This window comes from Corylus avellana, chromosome ca7, assembly GCF_901000735.1.
Source record: "Corylus avellana chromosome ca7, CavTom2PMs-1.0".
Classification (NCBI taxonomy): domain Eukaryota; kingdom Viridiplantae; phylum Streptophyta; class Magnoliopsida; order Fagales; family Betulaceae; genus Corylus; species Corylus avellana.
In genome coordinates this window covers 25,040,350-25,055,622 of record NC_081547.1, presented here as the reverse complement: position 1 = coordinate 25,055,622, position 15,273 = coordinate 25,040,350, and the positions used below count along the sequence as shown (strand labels likewise).

At 33.7% G+C, this 15,273-nt stretch overlaps 1 long non-coding RNA gene across 1 annotated transcript; it reads left to right on the top strand.

Annotated features, from left to right (window-relative positions):
- Window positions 1–12,349: 12,349 nt before the first annotated feature.
- LOC132186132 (uncharacterized) lies at window positions 12,350–13,800 on the top strand. Its single transcript, XR_009440712.1, has 3 exons — window positions 12,350–12,435; window positions 12,702–12,775; window positions 13,678–13,800. It is a non-coding gene; the product is annotated as an uncharacterized LOC132186132 (long non-coding RNA).
- The last annotated feature ends 1,473 nt before the right edge of the window (window positions 13,801–15,273 follow it).

Here is a 15,273-nt window from a genome sequence, read left to right as displayed (position 1 = left end):
TTAATTTTTAGGAGTCAATGTTGGTGTTGCTTTTGAAATGGAGAGTATCAATTTAGTGGATACTGTCTTAACATTAAAATAAGGATAATATTTACAATATTACTCCTTATTTTACACTAAATGGATATTCTTGGAGAGGATCCTATTCCGTTGTTTTTTGCAATTCAATAAACATGCGTAGCTCTAGGGTTTAGTCCTTAGTCTGTTTAATGGAGATACACTTTGATGGAATAAAATTATAAGAAGATTGATTCTCTTCTCTCTCTCTTTCCCTTTCTCTCCTTCTGAAAGTCCCCAGTCTTCTCTTCTCTTTCTTTCCCCTTATAGCTTCTTCGATCTTTCTCTCTCACCTTTTAGCTTCTTTCTTCTCCACTTTCTTTTTCCTACTCTCGTCTTCTTTCTTCTCCCCTTTCTTTTTCCTACTCTCATTATGATCTTAGTGATTATTGTTTGTCCCGCATCAGTTAGAAATTAATTAAATTATTAAAGTTATGTAAACAAAATTTCTAAAATCATTATTCTCTATTGGCTTAAGCTTTTAGGAGTCTTCTAGTGAGATCATGTTGAAATACCACTCAATCAAAAAACTCAACAATCTCCCTTCGGACTCCTCCTCCCCCTTTTAACAAAAGGGAACCTCTTATCCATGTTGAAAAAACTATAAACGACTCCAAACGACACCAATAAGGGAGTTGAATAGGTGTATGCAAATAATACGCGGAATTAAAAATTAAACAAGCATACAACCAAAATATGTAGAACAATAGATCACAGAGACACAAATATTTTGGTTACGAAGAGGAAACCATTTAGAGAACTCTCTAAAATGTAAAACCTCTCCGGGGCAGCCAAACCCAGGAAATCAATCAACTATAAAAGAATAAGGATTACAAGAAGTTCACACTTACAAAACCTTTGCAATTGACACTTCCTTGCATAAGACAAGCGACCCACTTGACTTCTACCGCAGTAGCCCTTTCCAGAACATCTGGCACAATCCTTCTACTTGATCTCCTTTACCGGAACTCCGGTAGACTTCGGTTGTATATGATTTGTGATGAAGACACAACCTTTAACTCTAAGAGAGACTAACCCTAACACTCAATATCTTAAACGCTCTCTTAGCACATGGAATTCTTATGTGGAATTCCTTACAATTTCGTGCATAACAGCTCTCTATATATAGACTACAAGAAAACCTAGTACTAGTTGAAATGGGAAGAAAAACTAGTTCTAGTTGGAATAGGATTCATCCAAATTTTCTTCCTTATCTTGCGAGACGATTTTGGCATAGCTAACTTTCGAATTTTGAAAATCTTATTTCACAAAGATTTGTAGAATTTTGTGTTAGCTTTCCAATGCCGCTGGTTTCACCTCAATCCGATTCTTGAGCCGAAAGTTATGGTCCGAATACTGATACATGTGCAGGATACGAAATTTAATCAAATCCTATTTTAACTCTAATTAAAGAATTCCGATTTGATTAAACTTAACCATATCATATAGGTCTTCTATTATGATTGGTTAAGCTTAACCACATCTTCTAAGTCTTCTCTTGACACAACACCTCGTGTATGCACTGCTGACGGGATTGCAGATGAATGTATTTTGTCACCGAATTTGGCAATTCAAAACCCAACAAACTCCCCCTTTGACAATTCTGTGACAAAATTTACAAGTTATATCTGAATAGATAACTCTTGTTTCCTGAAACACTCACAAAACATATTAAACGTATGTGGAATAGAAATACCCAATGTACCAATAATATAACAAATTTGAATAGAATATAATCATGAATAGCTCACCAAATCAGTTAAAACACAAAACAAATATCATTCATAGATGCAACAAGTATATCAAAATCAAAATCATCTATGGTGTTCTATCTATTCCCAATCTGCACTCTCTAAAACTTTCTCTCCCCCTTTTTGTCATGAATGGACAAAGGGCAGTAAAATACCAATAAGCCCAAGGAAGGTCAGAGAAACATAAACAAAATCAAAACTATGAATGCATAATGAGTGAAATGCAAGAGCATGATAAAAACAATTCTCCCCCTTAGTGAATGACATAAAAAAAATGAAGAAAAAAGTCAGATTTTTTTTTTTTTTTTTCTCAATATAAGACTTGTTATGTCAAATACACTCACATGATAAAACATAAAAGACTCATGTATTAAGCAATGATTATCTGGTAATATCTCAAAATGTCCAAAATATACATGAGAATAAAAAAATATGAAACAAAAGTTTTTTCAACACAAGCAAAGCAACATGTTCCACTCGACCCATGCTTGTGTGTTGTGTGTGAAAGCTAACCATCAAGTAAGTTTAAGAACTTATACGGTAATGGGATAGGCTAGCAAGCAAAAACTTAAATTACCTCATGGGAAGATTGACATGTATATCTAAACAAAAGTCAAACCTTGCTAGGGCCATGTCACCCTCATCCAATACACTTCCCATGTAGTAGTAGCACATACTCAAACATTGTCCGGTAGTGACCGTTTCTTTCCACAATGAATATGGTCACAACTATTTCTATAGGGACAAGTTGAGCACAAATAAGACATAGTGAAATAGATTCCTTTTGGAATATGTTCATATGTTTTCTTGTTTCACTATTTTTTTCTTTGAGAATGTGTCTTTAATCATTTAGTGCTTAAACCAAATTAGAGGAATGCTGGAATTTTTAGGTCCTAGGTTCAACTAGCATTTGGTCAATTTGATAGACACAACTAGTCAATCTTCTTCATATGGTTGCCTAACATAACTCACCCTTAAGGCCAAATTCATACTCAATTTAAGCTTAAATGTGCACAAGAGTTCAAGCATAGGTAAAATGTACCATAGAAGCATAAGCTTAGGCCAAAAAAAAATCAGTCCATTAATAAATATTCATCCCATGTATAGTAAGCACATTTTGAGATATAAGGAATTGGATCCATGAAGTATACATGAGAAATTTATGGACTATCAAGGTGCATATGACAAAAATAAGAAGACAACCTAAAAACTATATTTTTGTCTTTTTGAATTTTTGAATTTTTTTTTTTTTTTAAATAAAATGCACAAAATTAATGCAATGCATATATATGCAAAACTGAAAATTAAAAAAAAAACAAACAAAAACAAAAAAAATAATAATAAATGCAATGCAATGCAATGAATGCTACATGCTCTAGGATATGAAGAAATATGCAAGACAACCAATCCTAAGCATGTTATGGACCACCTTACTTTAGGTGAGTTCACTACCACTCCCCCTCAAAGGGTGAATGGTATCGACCTTCCTAACCCAAACCTTCTTAACCCTAGATACAGATTTGTGACTCTTGTCAAACTCATCTAACCTAGGTAACACTCCCTTCATCATTATGCATAGCCCCTCAAAACCTTTCCTAGAATATGAATTCTCACTATTATGCTCACGAGGTCTCAACTTAAAACAGTTAGGTTGAATATGACCAACTTTTCTACAATGATGGCAGGTAGGGACAAATTTCGGAGAAGCTTGTCTCATATGAGGAGGGATATACATATACTTAGATCTAGACAAACATGACTCTACACCACCTTTTTCTTTCTTAGGAGCAGCCTTTTTATTCCAAGGTCTTTGGGATTTCAACTTAGAACAATTTGGTCTAATATGACCAATAATCCCACAATGGTGGCATGTAGGAACAAACTTTGCATGAGTTTGTTTCCTTGAAAGAGCCTTGAATTCGGGCTTCACACAAGTATTCATACAAGAAGTTTTGCCCTTATCCAAGCAAGCTATATTAGCTTTGACTTCTTCAACTTTCACATGCTTAACAAACAAAGTTTTTCTTTCAGAATTAGAAGCATGTGAAGTAGAGGCACCCAATTTATCAATAAGCATAGTATTTTCAGATTTCAAAGAGTCAATTAAGGCATGTGATTTAGACAAATTAATAACCAAAGACTCTTTCTCATGCTCAACATCATTAAGCTTTTTAAGGGAAATTTGATGATGATGAGTTAATTTAACAAATTTCTTAAAGAGCTTGTTATAGGCCATCTGAAGGTCAATCTCCTCATCAGAATCCATGCTAAGGGATTGATGAGTATTCATAGCAAAGGAGTCAAGGATCTCACTCAGGAATTTAATCCAAACAAAGTGAACCCGCTCTGATACCAATTGAAAAAACTATAAACGACTCCAAACGACACCAATAAGGGGGTTGAATAGGTGTATGCAAATAATACGCGGAATTAAAAATTAAACAAGCATACAACCAAAATATGTAGAACAATAGATCACAGAGACACAAATATTTTGGTTACGAAGAGGAAACCATTTAGAGAACTCTCTAAAATGTAAAACCTCTCCGGGGCAGCCAAACCCAGGAAATCAATCAACTATAAAAGAATAAGGATTACAAGAAGTTCACACTTACAAAACCTTTGCAATTGACACTTCCTATATAAGACAAGCGACCCACTTGACTTCTACCGCAGTAGCCCTTTCCAGAACATCTGGCACAATCCTTCTACTTGATCTCCTTTACCGGAACTCCGGTAGACTTCGGTTGTATATGATTTGTGATGAAGACACAACCTTTAACTCTAAGAGAGACTAACCCTAACACTCAATATCTTAAACGCTCTCTTAGCACATGGAATTCTTATGTGGAATTCCTTACAATTTCGTGCATAACAGCTCTCTATATATAGACTACAAGAAAACCTAGTACTAGTTGAAATGGGAAGAAAAACTAGTTCTAGTTGGAATAGGATTCATCCAAATTTTCTTCCTTATCTTGCGAGACGATTTTGGCATAGCTAACTTTCGAATTTTGAAAATCTTATTTCACAAAGATTTGTAGAATTTTGTGTTAGCTTTCCAATGCCGCTGGTTTCACCTCAATCCGATTCTTGAGCCGAAAGTTATGGTCCGAATACTGATACATGTGCAGGATACGAAATTTAATCAAATCCTATTTTAACTCTAATTAAAGAATTCCGATTTGATTAAACTTAACCATATCATATAGGTCTTCTATTATGATTGGTTAAGCTTAACCACATCTTCTAGGTCTTCTCTTGACACAACACCTCGTGTATGCACTGCTGACAGGATTGCAGATGAATGTATTTTGTCACCGAATTTGGCAATTCAAAACCCAACACATGTCATGTGCATCGCTTAAATTAATAAGTTTGGATCTAACTATATTATATTAATTATTCACTTTTGCAACATCGTCCATTGTAGAACTCAATTTATTTATTTATTATTTTTTTTTTAATATAATAAACACTTACCTTTCGAGAAACATTGTAAGTTACATAAGTCAATATTCTCTTAATCAAAGCAAGAGAAAAGAACCTGGATCGTGTTTGTTAAATATATTGTGGAATATATTGGAAGTAGAAGAATGAGAGAGAGAAGAGAGAGAGAGCGGAAGCATATAGGACTACATCTCTTCTATATTGATAATGATTACATAGCTCTTTATTTATAGAGAAAAAATAAGTAGTGGGCAAGAAACTATATACTAAACCCTAGAATATGTAAGGAAACATAATAAACTAAATAATATCAAATATTCTAACATCTCCCTCAAACTCAAGGTGCAAGCTTAAGTTTGTGAAAAAGAAAGGGAAATAATGAATTTTTTTTTTTTTTTTGTTCGCCTGAGTGGTGGCCGGAAGGTGGCGGCCAAGGGTGGAGGACAGCAGCAGTTAGCTACTGATGGTTGAAGGTGGCTGCTGGACCCAAAATGTTGAGACTTGAATCCATTGGGATGGATTGGTGTAGAGTCCCAGAATTTTCAAAGCTATTTAAATAGATTATTTTGATAATGATGTTATTTTAATATCCATTGTAGCTAAGGATTTTAATTTTTGGGAAATTTATGAGAGTGGTAATTAGAGAATGGTAATTGGTGAAATAGTAAAATGAGGGTATAATTGTAAATTGAAGATAGAATGAGGGTATAATTGTAAATTGAAGATAGAATGAGGGTATAATTGTAAATTGAAGATAGAATAGTATAGGGTTGGTGAAATAGTATAGGGTTGGTGAAATAGTAAAATAAGGGTATAATTGTAAATTGAAGGTAGAATAGTGTTTGATTTTCTCCTATAAATAGAGCTCTTCTCCTTCACAATTTTCACCACTCATCTCCTCTCCCATCTCTTGCATATATTCTTCCTTCTTCCGCTTTTTACTCGGTCTTTCTTCTTTCTAAGAGTGTTTACTCAGAACAGAGAGATAAAGGGCGAGACCAAGCGCTACAAGAAAGAAAGAACACAAGAGATAGCGGACTTTAGAAATTAGTTTCAAAAGATATACTAGTGGTGTTAGTCATATTGGAGCAACTAGATTCCTTTATACCACTTTTAGCTTCAGTCTAGAGGTAAGTAAATTCACTACCCCTTCTAAAATTACTTCATGTCATGCTATTTATTCATTCTTTAGTAAATTGTAAACGATTATTTTATTTATGTATTATGAAGTTATGTTGCATGCATGAAGGATTTCTAAAAGAATTATCTAGAAAGTTTCTATTTATTTAAACGCTTTCTAAGTACAACAAGTTTATATTTGAAAAGGTTTTCAATTTGAGAAAAAAAAGTTGAGAAATGATGATGATTATAAGAAAGAAAAATGATGATAAACCCTCATACATGTTGCCCTAAGATGCATCAAAAGAAGTACAAAGAAAAGTACAAGAGATGAGATAAATGTTTATGAAATGAGGGCACATGTATGGAGGAGAGTATTTTTGGCCCCAAGATAAGTAAGAATGAGAAAGAGTTCGGTACCGATACTCGGATGGAGGCGAACCCACTGAAGGAGGCTATGCCAGAAGGTGGTATTCCATCAACTAGACCGTTGAGTGCACCAAGAAAGAGTTAATTGACGGTCGGGCATGGCTGTGGCCACAGTTCAGTGCCATGGTCACAAGGACCCGCAACCCTCGTGCACAGGGGTAATAGTGTACATGGGGCTTATTATGAGAAAATGATACTATATTTTCAACGAAGATATGCTAAGATGATTTACAAAGATTATTTATAATGATGCATTATGATGATGATTTATAAAGATGATTTACAACGATGATCTATTACTGGATGTAATAGTATGTATATGTTACGGGAGATGCAACCGTACATACAGATATTATTATGGCTAGAATTATATTTATTTGCGAAAATGATTTTCAAAATCGAGAACAAGGAGTAAAACTATTTATGGTTGTGGATTTTACTTGCTGGGCCCCCTTTGGGCTCATTCAGTTTTATTTCTTGTTTTCAGGTAGAAAGGATGCTGGAATAGGAGGCCGGAATGGGGTGGGAATAATTATTAATTTTCAAAGTCTTTTCATATAAGTTATTGTAATGATATGATATTCCGCAACTAAAATCTAATGTTTTCTAATTCCGCTTGTAATAAAATCTCTTGAAAAAATGTTTTACGCATTTATTGTATCTTTTAAAATCAAGTACTCTGATAGACCTTATAGATCTTTGCAAGAATTTTTGTTGAAAAAGAAGAAAAGTGGCAAACTCAGCCTTAACGGGCTGGGGATGTTACAATTTTGGTATCAGAGCAAAGGTTATAAGGTTCTGGCAGACTTTTCAAAAAAAAAAAAAAAAAAAAAAAAAAAATTTGGGGTTAATGGGAAGCCACATTCCGGCCAAATAGAGTATGTGTTTTTGAGTGGTCTCTAATATATGATGCATGAGCATTTTCTAATGGTTAATTTTTTTTTGTTAAAAAAAAAAAAAATCATCTTAGTGTGGTTAATTTGGAGGATTTTATTATTGTGATCATGTTAATGACGGAGATGAATTTTTATTTTATAGATAGGTTGTGATCTATAGTATCTGCCTATTTGGATTTGCGGCAGTTTTCTAGAGTATCGATTGATAATGGTATATTTTAAGGTGTCTCGAGGATTTAGAAAAGATTATTGATCATGATTTAAAAATCGTATGATGATTTTATAGATTTGGGTTGCGAGCTAATGTGTGAAATTAATTTGGTGACAAAATGGTTTTATTGATTTAGGTTGTGAGACAAATGGTGTAAGTGACTTAGTAACGAATGGTCTTATGGATGTCGGTTGTGAAATGATTCTTGAACTGAATTAATGATATAAGAGTTTATATGAGTTTTTGGTAATGACTAAGGTTTGGTCGATGACAATAATGATACTATGATTGATGTTATAATATATGGATTGATGAATAAGAATTACGTAGTGGCATGAAGTGAATACCTAAGTATTGCAGGGATAAATGCAAATGAGGTATACCCTAGAATCTATAAGATATTTTGATATATAAAGTTGTGGTTTAAGGATTTTGATATTTTCAAATGATTGTGATGACTTTAAAGTACAATTCATGAAATCTTTGAGGTGATTCTTAGAATTTGAGGTGCTAGGTTTTCTGTAATTGAGGTAAATTATATTGAAGTGATGCTTAAAGTTTTGAGGATGAATTGATGCTCCTAGGCTGTGGATAATATTTAAATTTTGAGGCATTAGTGGATATGAAATTATGAGAAATTTTAGTTACATGCCAAAGCTTTTGATATAATTTTCTTTTACTAAGTAAAGATAATGGATTATTATTCTTGAGGTAAATTGAAGCATAAAGGTAAGAGTTGAAAGACAATATAATACAGTGATATAATATAGTGACAGGATCTAAATTTCTCTTATAAGATATATGTTCAATGATATTAAAGTATTTTAGAGGTTGATAACATGTGATGGTGCATACTTAGATGTTTTATTGAGTGATTAACTTGTTAAACAGATTGTTTGTTTAAAGGAAGTTATTATAATGATAGGATGATTATATAATGAATATTGAATGAGTACTAAATGATTACGAAAAGAAATGTTTGGAGAACAAGCTCCTTATAATATTACATACCAGTGTCCATAAAAAAAAAAAAAAAAAAAAAAAAAAAAAAGGAGAAGGGAATTTGTTGCATAAAGAGATACGTGGTAATGATGAGCAGATGATTCCTCAGAGCTGCTCCAGGAAGATTATTTCTGCACAGAGAAAACCTAGTATGAGCATAATCGTATATTTATATAATTGAATTATCAAAGAGAATATTTATTTCTAATGAGTTACCTGACTAGAGCGTGTGCGGAGAGACTTGCAACACCCCTGAACATCGACCCGGAGTTTTTCGTGCTGTCGCTGGAGACGTTCGGTATTCTTCTCCATTTCTAGCATCTTTGGTCCCAAGTATTCTGCGTAAGATAACACCATCTTTTTCAACTGAGTATTCTCCTGCTTCAAATCCACGTGTTTTCGTTTGTAGTATTTGAGCAGTCGCTGTAAGACCCCGATTTGGTTTCTTGAGACTTTCAGCTCAACATTTCTGGCACTCAAACGTTGTGCTATGTCAGAAACTGCACCTTGGATACTGAATGCCAATGAATTATTAATAGCATCAGTATCCGACCTATCCGCTAAGAATGTTTGATCCCGTGGAATTACAAAACCTTTGGCCACTGCTACAGCAGTAGAATCATGGAGCATGAGAGAATCGTGAATAGTGATAGGACGATTGTCAAAGACAAAAGTTGGCTGCCATACGTTAGGATATGCAGCAGGTTCATTAGGGTGTGTAACAGGTACGACGGGATGAATAGCAGACACTTCAGGGGGAACAACAGGCACCTCCGGTTGCACGGCAGGCATAACAATGGGTTGTGCTGCAGGAGCAACATTCAAATCGAGGTTGTTAACGGATGATGATGATGCTCCCATATTTAGGAGAGTAAGGAAAAATAGTTGAGAATACGAAGAATTTGGGAGAGATGAAGTATTGAGAAGAGACTAAGCGTCAGAAACTGAAGAGATTTTTTTGAAGTTTCTGGAAGCAGCAGACGAGTGGCTTTAAAGAAATTTTTCACTTCAGGTGAAATAAACAGTAAACAACAAAGCGTTAGGCGACCTCGGGCCGCGATGAAAATTTTGTCAAAAGATCCCGTGGAAGTAGGATCTTGTCTCCTGTCATAATTCGACTGAGCTCATTTTTCAAACCCACTGTTCAATCAACGACTTCGAATACCATGCGTGGGCAACTGAATGAATTGTCATGCCAACGCGCACCACGCGCTCGTTCATTATCCAGAAACCCTTCATATAAATTCACACCTCTTTCTCCATTGCAACACATGCCTTCTGATCATACTCCTTCGCCTGAAATCTTCTGTTAATAGCCTTCCATACAATGAAAGCTCGACTTTTCTTCCAGTTGAGCATATCCTCAAAAGAGAGAAAAATGCAAGCATCCCGATTTGATTCACAAACCCAACACCTTATACTCTCAGTAGTAAACCATTGAAGCAAGATTATCGTTGATCATGTCCTGCGGAAGCAAGATTATCCTTGATCATGCTTCTCAGGCTAAATATCTCTCTTTTCTTCTCAGTCTCCATAAATGACAGAAGAGAGAGAGCATCCGATGTGGGTATTTTGAAAGTCTCACATACATGCCATGTCCTGAAATGCTTTTCAAATCTTCATTTCTAGAAAGCAACAGGACTATCTTTCTCTCTTTTCTCTTCTTGACCTTGCGAGACCCAAGGGAGAGAAATTATAGCATGTGTACTTTGGAACTTCCAGCCTGGAAACTTACCCATATCCTACTTTGCTTCCTTATCAATTTCATCTCTAGAACGCAGCAAAACACAGCATGTATTAGTCAAGAATGGATGAGAATCTTACATTTGATGTAATCGTGTATTTCGTTTGAGTTGAAATCATAATTACGAGTTTCTATTGTTGAGTTATGATTTATCAAGTAAAGATGTAGTACTGAAAGATTTTCGCTAATATTGTAGCATCGACACAAAGTTGGGATGAGAAAATAGAAACGGTTGTGTATTTAGAATGAATCGAATTATGATGTCACTTCTGAGGTATATTCATGTAATGATGTTTTTGGAAAATATAAACTGTAGAATGTTGGTGCTATTTACTTTTACAGGTTTATGATGGTGAGAAGTTAATAATTATTAGAGCATCATATTAAAATTTGGTATGCATGATTTGGAATACTGAGATACTAAAGAGAATATAGGCGGGGATGATTTTTACACCTTTTTGATAAAATTGATTAAATTAGATCGAGAAAATTATTGCAGGCTTGAAATGAGGACTATGATGTTTGGAGGTATGAACTATTGATTACATGATTTATTAATTTGATGTTTAAACCTTAACTGTAGACTATCGATGAATAACTCGATTGTTGTTATTGAGGTTGGAAAAAAAAAAAAAAAAAAAATGGAAAAGATTTTGAGGTAAGATTTGAGTGTGAACTGATGAACGATTGCATAAATCGAAGCTTTAGAACGTGAATAAAAATTTACTCTTAGAAGAAGGAGATGAAATTCCAACATGATAAAAGCGAATATTGAAGAGTAGGCTCTGATGAATGATTGCAAGGAATATTTTAAATCTAAATCGCTCAATTTGAAGATTGGACGATAATATTATAGACTTTAATTTCGAGGACGAAATTTCAATAAGGAGGGAAGATTGTAGTGCCCCAGATTTAAAATCCTCATTTAAAGATATTAAATTGAAGATAATATTATTTTAATAATTATATTAAGTGATGAGATTTGTTATTGAAGAATTTATGGATTATATGAGTATTATAGGAATGAAGTTTTATTTGAGATCATACATCCTAAGGTTTAGGATAGATTATAGCTTGATAATTTAGTTGGTGACTTTAAGAGATATGATGATATAATGATACATATTATACATTTGAAGGAAAGTTAGCTTTGAGGGATAGTTGATTTGGTGTTAGCAAATGAAGAATGGTGTGAGAATGGTTAGATGAGATTAGATATAATTTTAATAAGGAGTGGGCCCAAAGTGTTGTTAATAATGTTCATCTTTTATTATATAGGACCGGAACCCTTCAATAATTCACACCATTTTCTTTCTTTTCCTTTATTTATTCCTCTATTTCCACCCTCCCCTCTCTTTTTCCATGAGGCCCCCACCCACTTTCTTATCTTCCTTTCTTATTTTCCACCAGCACACCAACGACCAACCCCTCTCTTCCCCCACTTTCCACAATACTACCACTCATTACTCCTTCCTTTTTCTTCCTTCCTTCTTTTACCACATGGCTTTTGAACTTTTCTTTTAAATTTTCTTTGACTTCACCTACTCTCATTGCTTTATTACTTAACGGAGAGGAAGAAACAAGAAGATAGAGAGAGGGAGCTTTACGGATGTAAGAAAGAGAAGACAGAGGGAGAGAGAATGTTGCAATAGAGGAAGAGATGGACAGAGAAGCATGAGAAAGAGAAAGCGGGTGAGATGCTGAGGGGGAGAAACAGACATTTAGAGGATGGCCAAAAGAGAAATTTGCAGAATAATAAAAATGGGTTCTTCAAAGGTAAATTTCTTCGTCCTTTAGCTATGGGTATTTGATTTTAAATTGAGTAATGGGTCTTAGATAAGAACCTTTTGGATTTAATCAAGATGATATTGGGTGGTTTCACTCTAGAGAATTTTGAATTAGGTTTATGAGTTGATTCTCTATTCTTGGGCTGAATTATAAGATATTTTGGGTTGGATTTTAATGGGTTAACTTCCCAAAAGGAGTAGACTGGAGTTAATTGATTTTGGTGAATTGTTATTAATTTAGTTGTGAATAAACAGAATGGAACAACAAGATATTTTTTTCAAGATGATTAATTAGCAGTTTAAAGACTGCTCATAGCTTCAGTCTAGAGGTAAGTAAATTCACTACCCCTTCTAAAATTACTTCATGTCATGCTATTTATATATTCTTGTATCAAATTGTAAATGATTATTTTATTTACGTATTATGAAGTTATGTTGCATGCATGAAAGATTTCTAAAAGAATTATCTAGAAAGTTTCTATTTGTTTAAATGCTTTCTAAGCACAACAAGTTTATATTTGGAAAAGTTTTCATTTTAAGAAAAGAAAGTTGAGAAATGATGATGATTATAAGAAAGAAAAATAATGATAAACCCTTCTACATGTTGCCCTAAGATGCATCAAAAGAAGTACAAAGAAAAGTACAAGAGATGAGATAAATGTTTATGAAATGAGGGCACATGTATGGAGGAGAGTATTTTTGGCCCCAAGATAAGATAAGATGAGAGTTCGGTACCGATACTCGGATGGAGGCGAAACCACTGAAGGAGGCTATGCCCGAAGGTGGTATTCCATCAACTAGACCGTTGAGTGCACCAAGAAAGAGTTAATTGACGGTCGGGCATGGCTGTGGCCACAGTTCAGTGCCATGGTCACAAGGACCCGCAACCCTCGTGCACAGGGGTAATAGTGTACATGGGCCTTATTATGAGAAAATGATACTATATTTTCAACGATGATATGCTATGATGATTTACAAAGATTATTTATAATGATGCATTATGATGATGATTTATAAAGATGATTTACAACGATGATCTATTACTAGATGTAATAGTATGTATATGTTACGGGAGATGCAACCGTACATACAGATATTATTATGGCTAGAATTATATTTATTTGCGAAAACGATTTTCAAAACTGAGAACAAGGAGTAAAACTATTTATGGTTGTGGATTTTACTTGCTGGGCCCCCTTTGGGCTCATTCAGTTTTATTTCTTGTTTTCAGGTAGAAAGGATGCTGGAATAGGAGGCCGGAATGGGGACGGGAATAATTATTAATTTTCAAAGTCTTTTCATATCAGTGATTATAATAATATGATATTCCGCAACTAAAGTTTAATGTTTTCTAATTTCGCTTGTAATAAAATCTCTTGAATAATGTTTTATACATTTTTTGTATCATTTAAAATCAAGTACTCTGATAGACCTTATAGATCTTTGCAAGAACTTTTGTTGTAAAAGAAGAAAAGTGGCAAACTCAGTCTTAACGGGCTGGGGATGTTACAATTTTGGTATCAGAGCAAAGGTTATAAGGTTCTGGCAGACTTTTCAAAAAAAAAAAAAAAAAAAAAAAAAAAATTTGGGGTTAATGGGAAGCCACATTCCGGCCAAATAGAGTATGTGTTTTTGAGTGGTCTCTAATATATGATGCATGAGCATTTTCTAATGGTTAATTTTTTTTTGTTAAAAAAAAAAAAAATCATCTTAGTGTGGTTAATTTGGAGGATTTTATTATTGTGATCATGTTAATGACGGAGATGAATTTTTATTTTATAGATAGGTTGTGATCTATAGTATCTGCCTATTTGGATTTGCGGCAGTTTTCTAGAGTATCGATTGATAAGGGTATATTTTAAGGTGTCTCGAGGATTTAGAAAAGATTATTGATCATGATTTAAAAAAAAATCGTATGATGATTTTATAGATTTAGGTTGCGAGCTAATTTGTGAAATTAATTTGGTGACAAAATGGTTTTATTGATTTAGGTTGTGAGACAAATGGTGTAAGTGACTTAGTAACGAATGGTCTTATGGATGTCGGTTGTGAAATGATTCTTGAACTGAATTAATGATATAAGAGTTTATATGAGTTTTTGGTAATGGCTAAGGTTTGGTCGATGACAATAATGATACTATGATTGATGTTATAATATATAGATTGATGAATAAGGATTACGTAGTGGCATGAAGTGAATGCCTAAGTATTGCAGGGATAAATGCAAATAAGGTATACCCTAGAATCTATAAGATATTTTGAGATATAAAGTTGTGGTTTAAGGATTTTGATATTTTCAAATGATTGTGATGACTTTAAGGTACAATTCACGAAATCTTTGAGGTGATTCTTAGAATTTGAGGTGCTAGGTTTTCTGTAATTGAGGTAAATTATAGTGAAGTGATGCTTAAAGTTTTGAGGATGAATTAGTGCTCCTAGGTTGTGGATAATATTTAAATTTTGAGGCATTAGTGGATATGAAATTATGAGAAATTTTAGTTACATGCCAAAGCTTTTGATATAATTTTCTTTTACTAAGTAAAGATAATGGATTATTATTCTTGAGGTAAATTGAAGCATAAATGTAAGAGTTGAAAGACAATATAATACAGTGATATAATATAGTGACATGATCTAAATTTCTCTTATAAGATATATGTTCAATGATATTAAAGTATTTTAGAGGTTGATAACATGTGATGGTGCATACTTAGATGTTTTATTGAGTGATTAACTTGTTAAACAAATTGTTTGTTTAAAGGAAGTTATTATAATGACAGGATGATTATATAATGAATATTGAATGAGTACTGAATGATTACGAAAA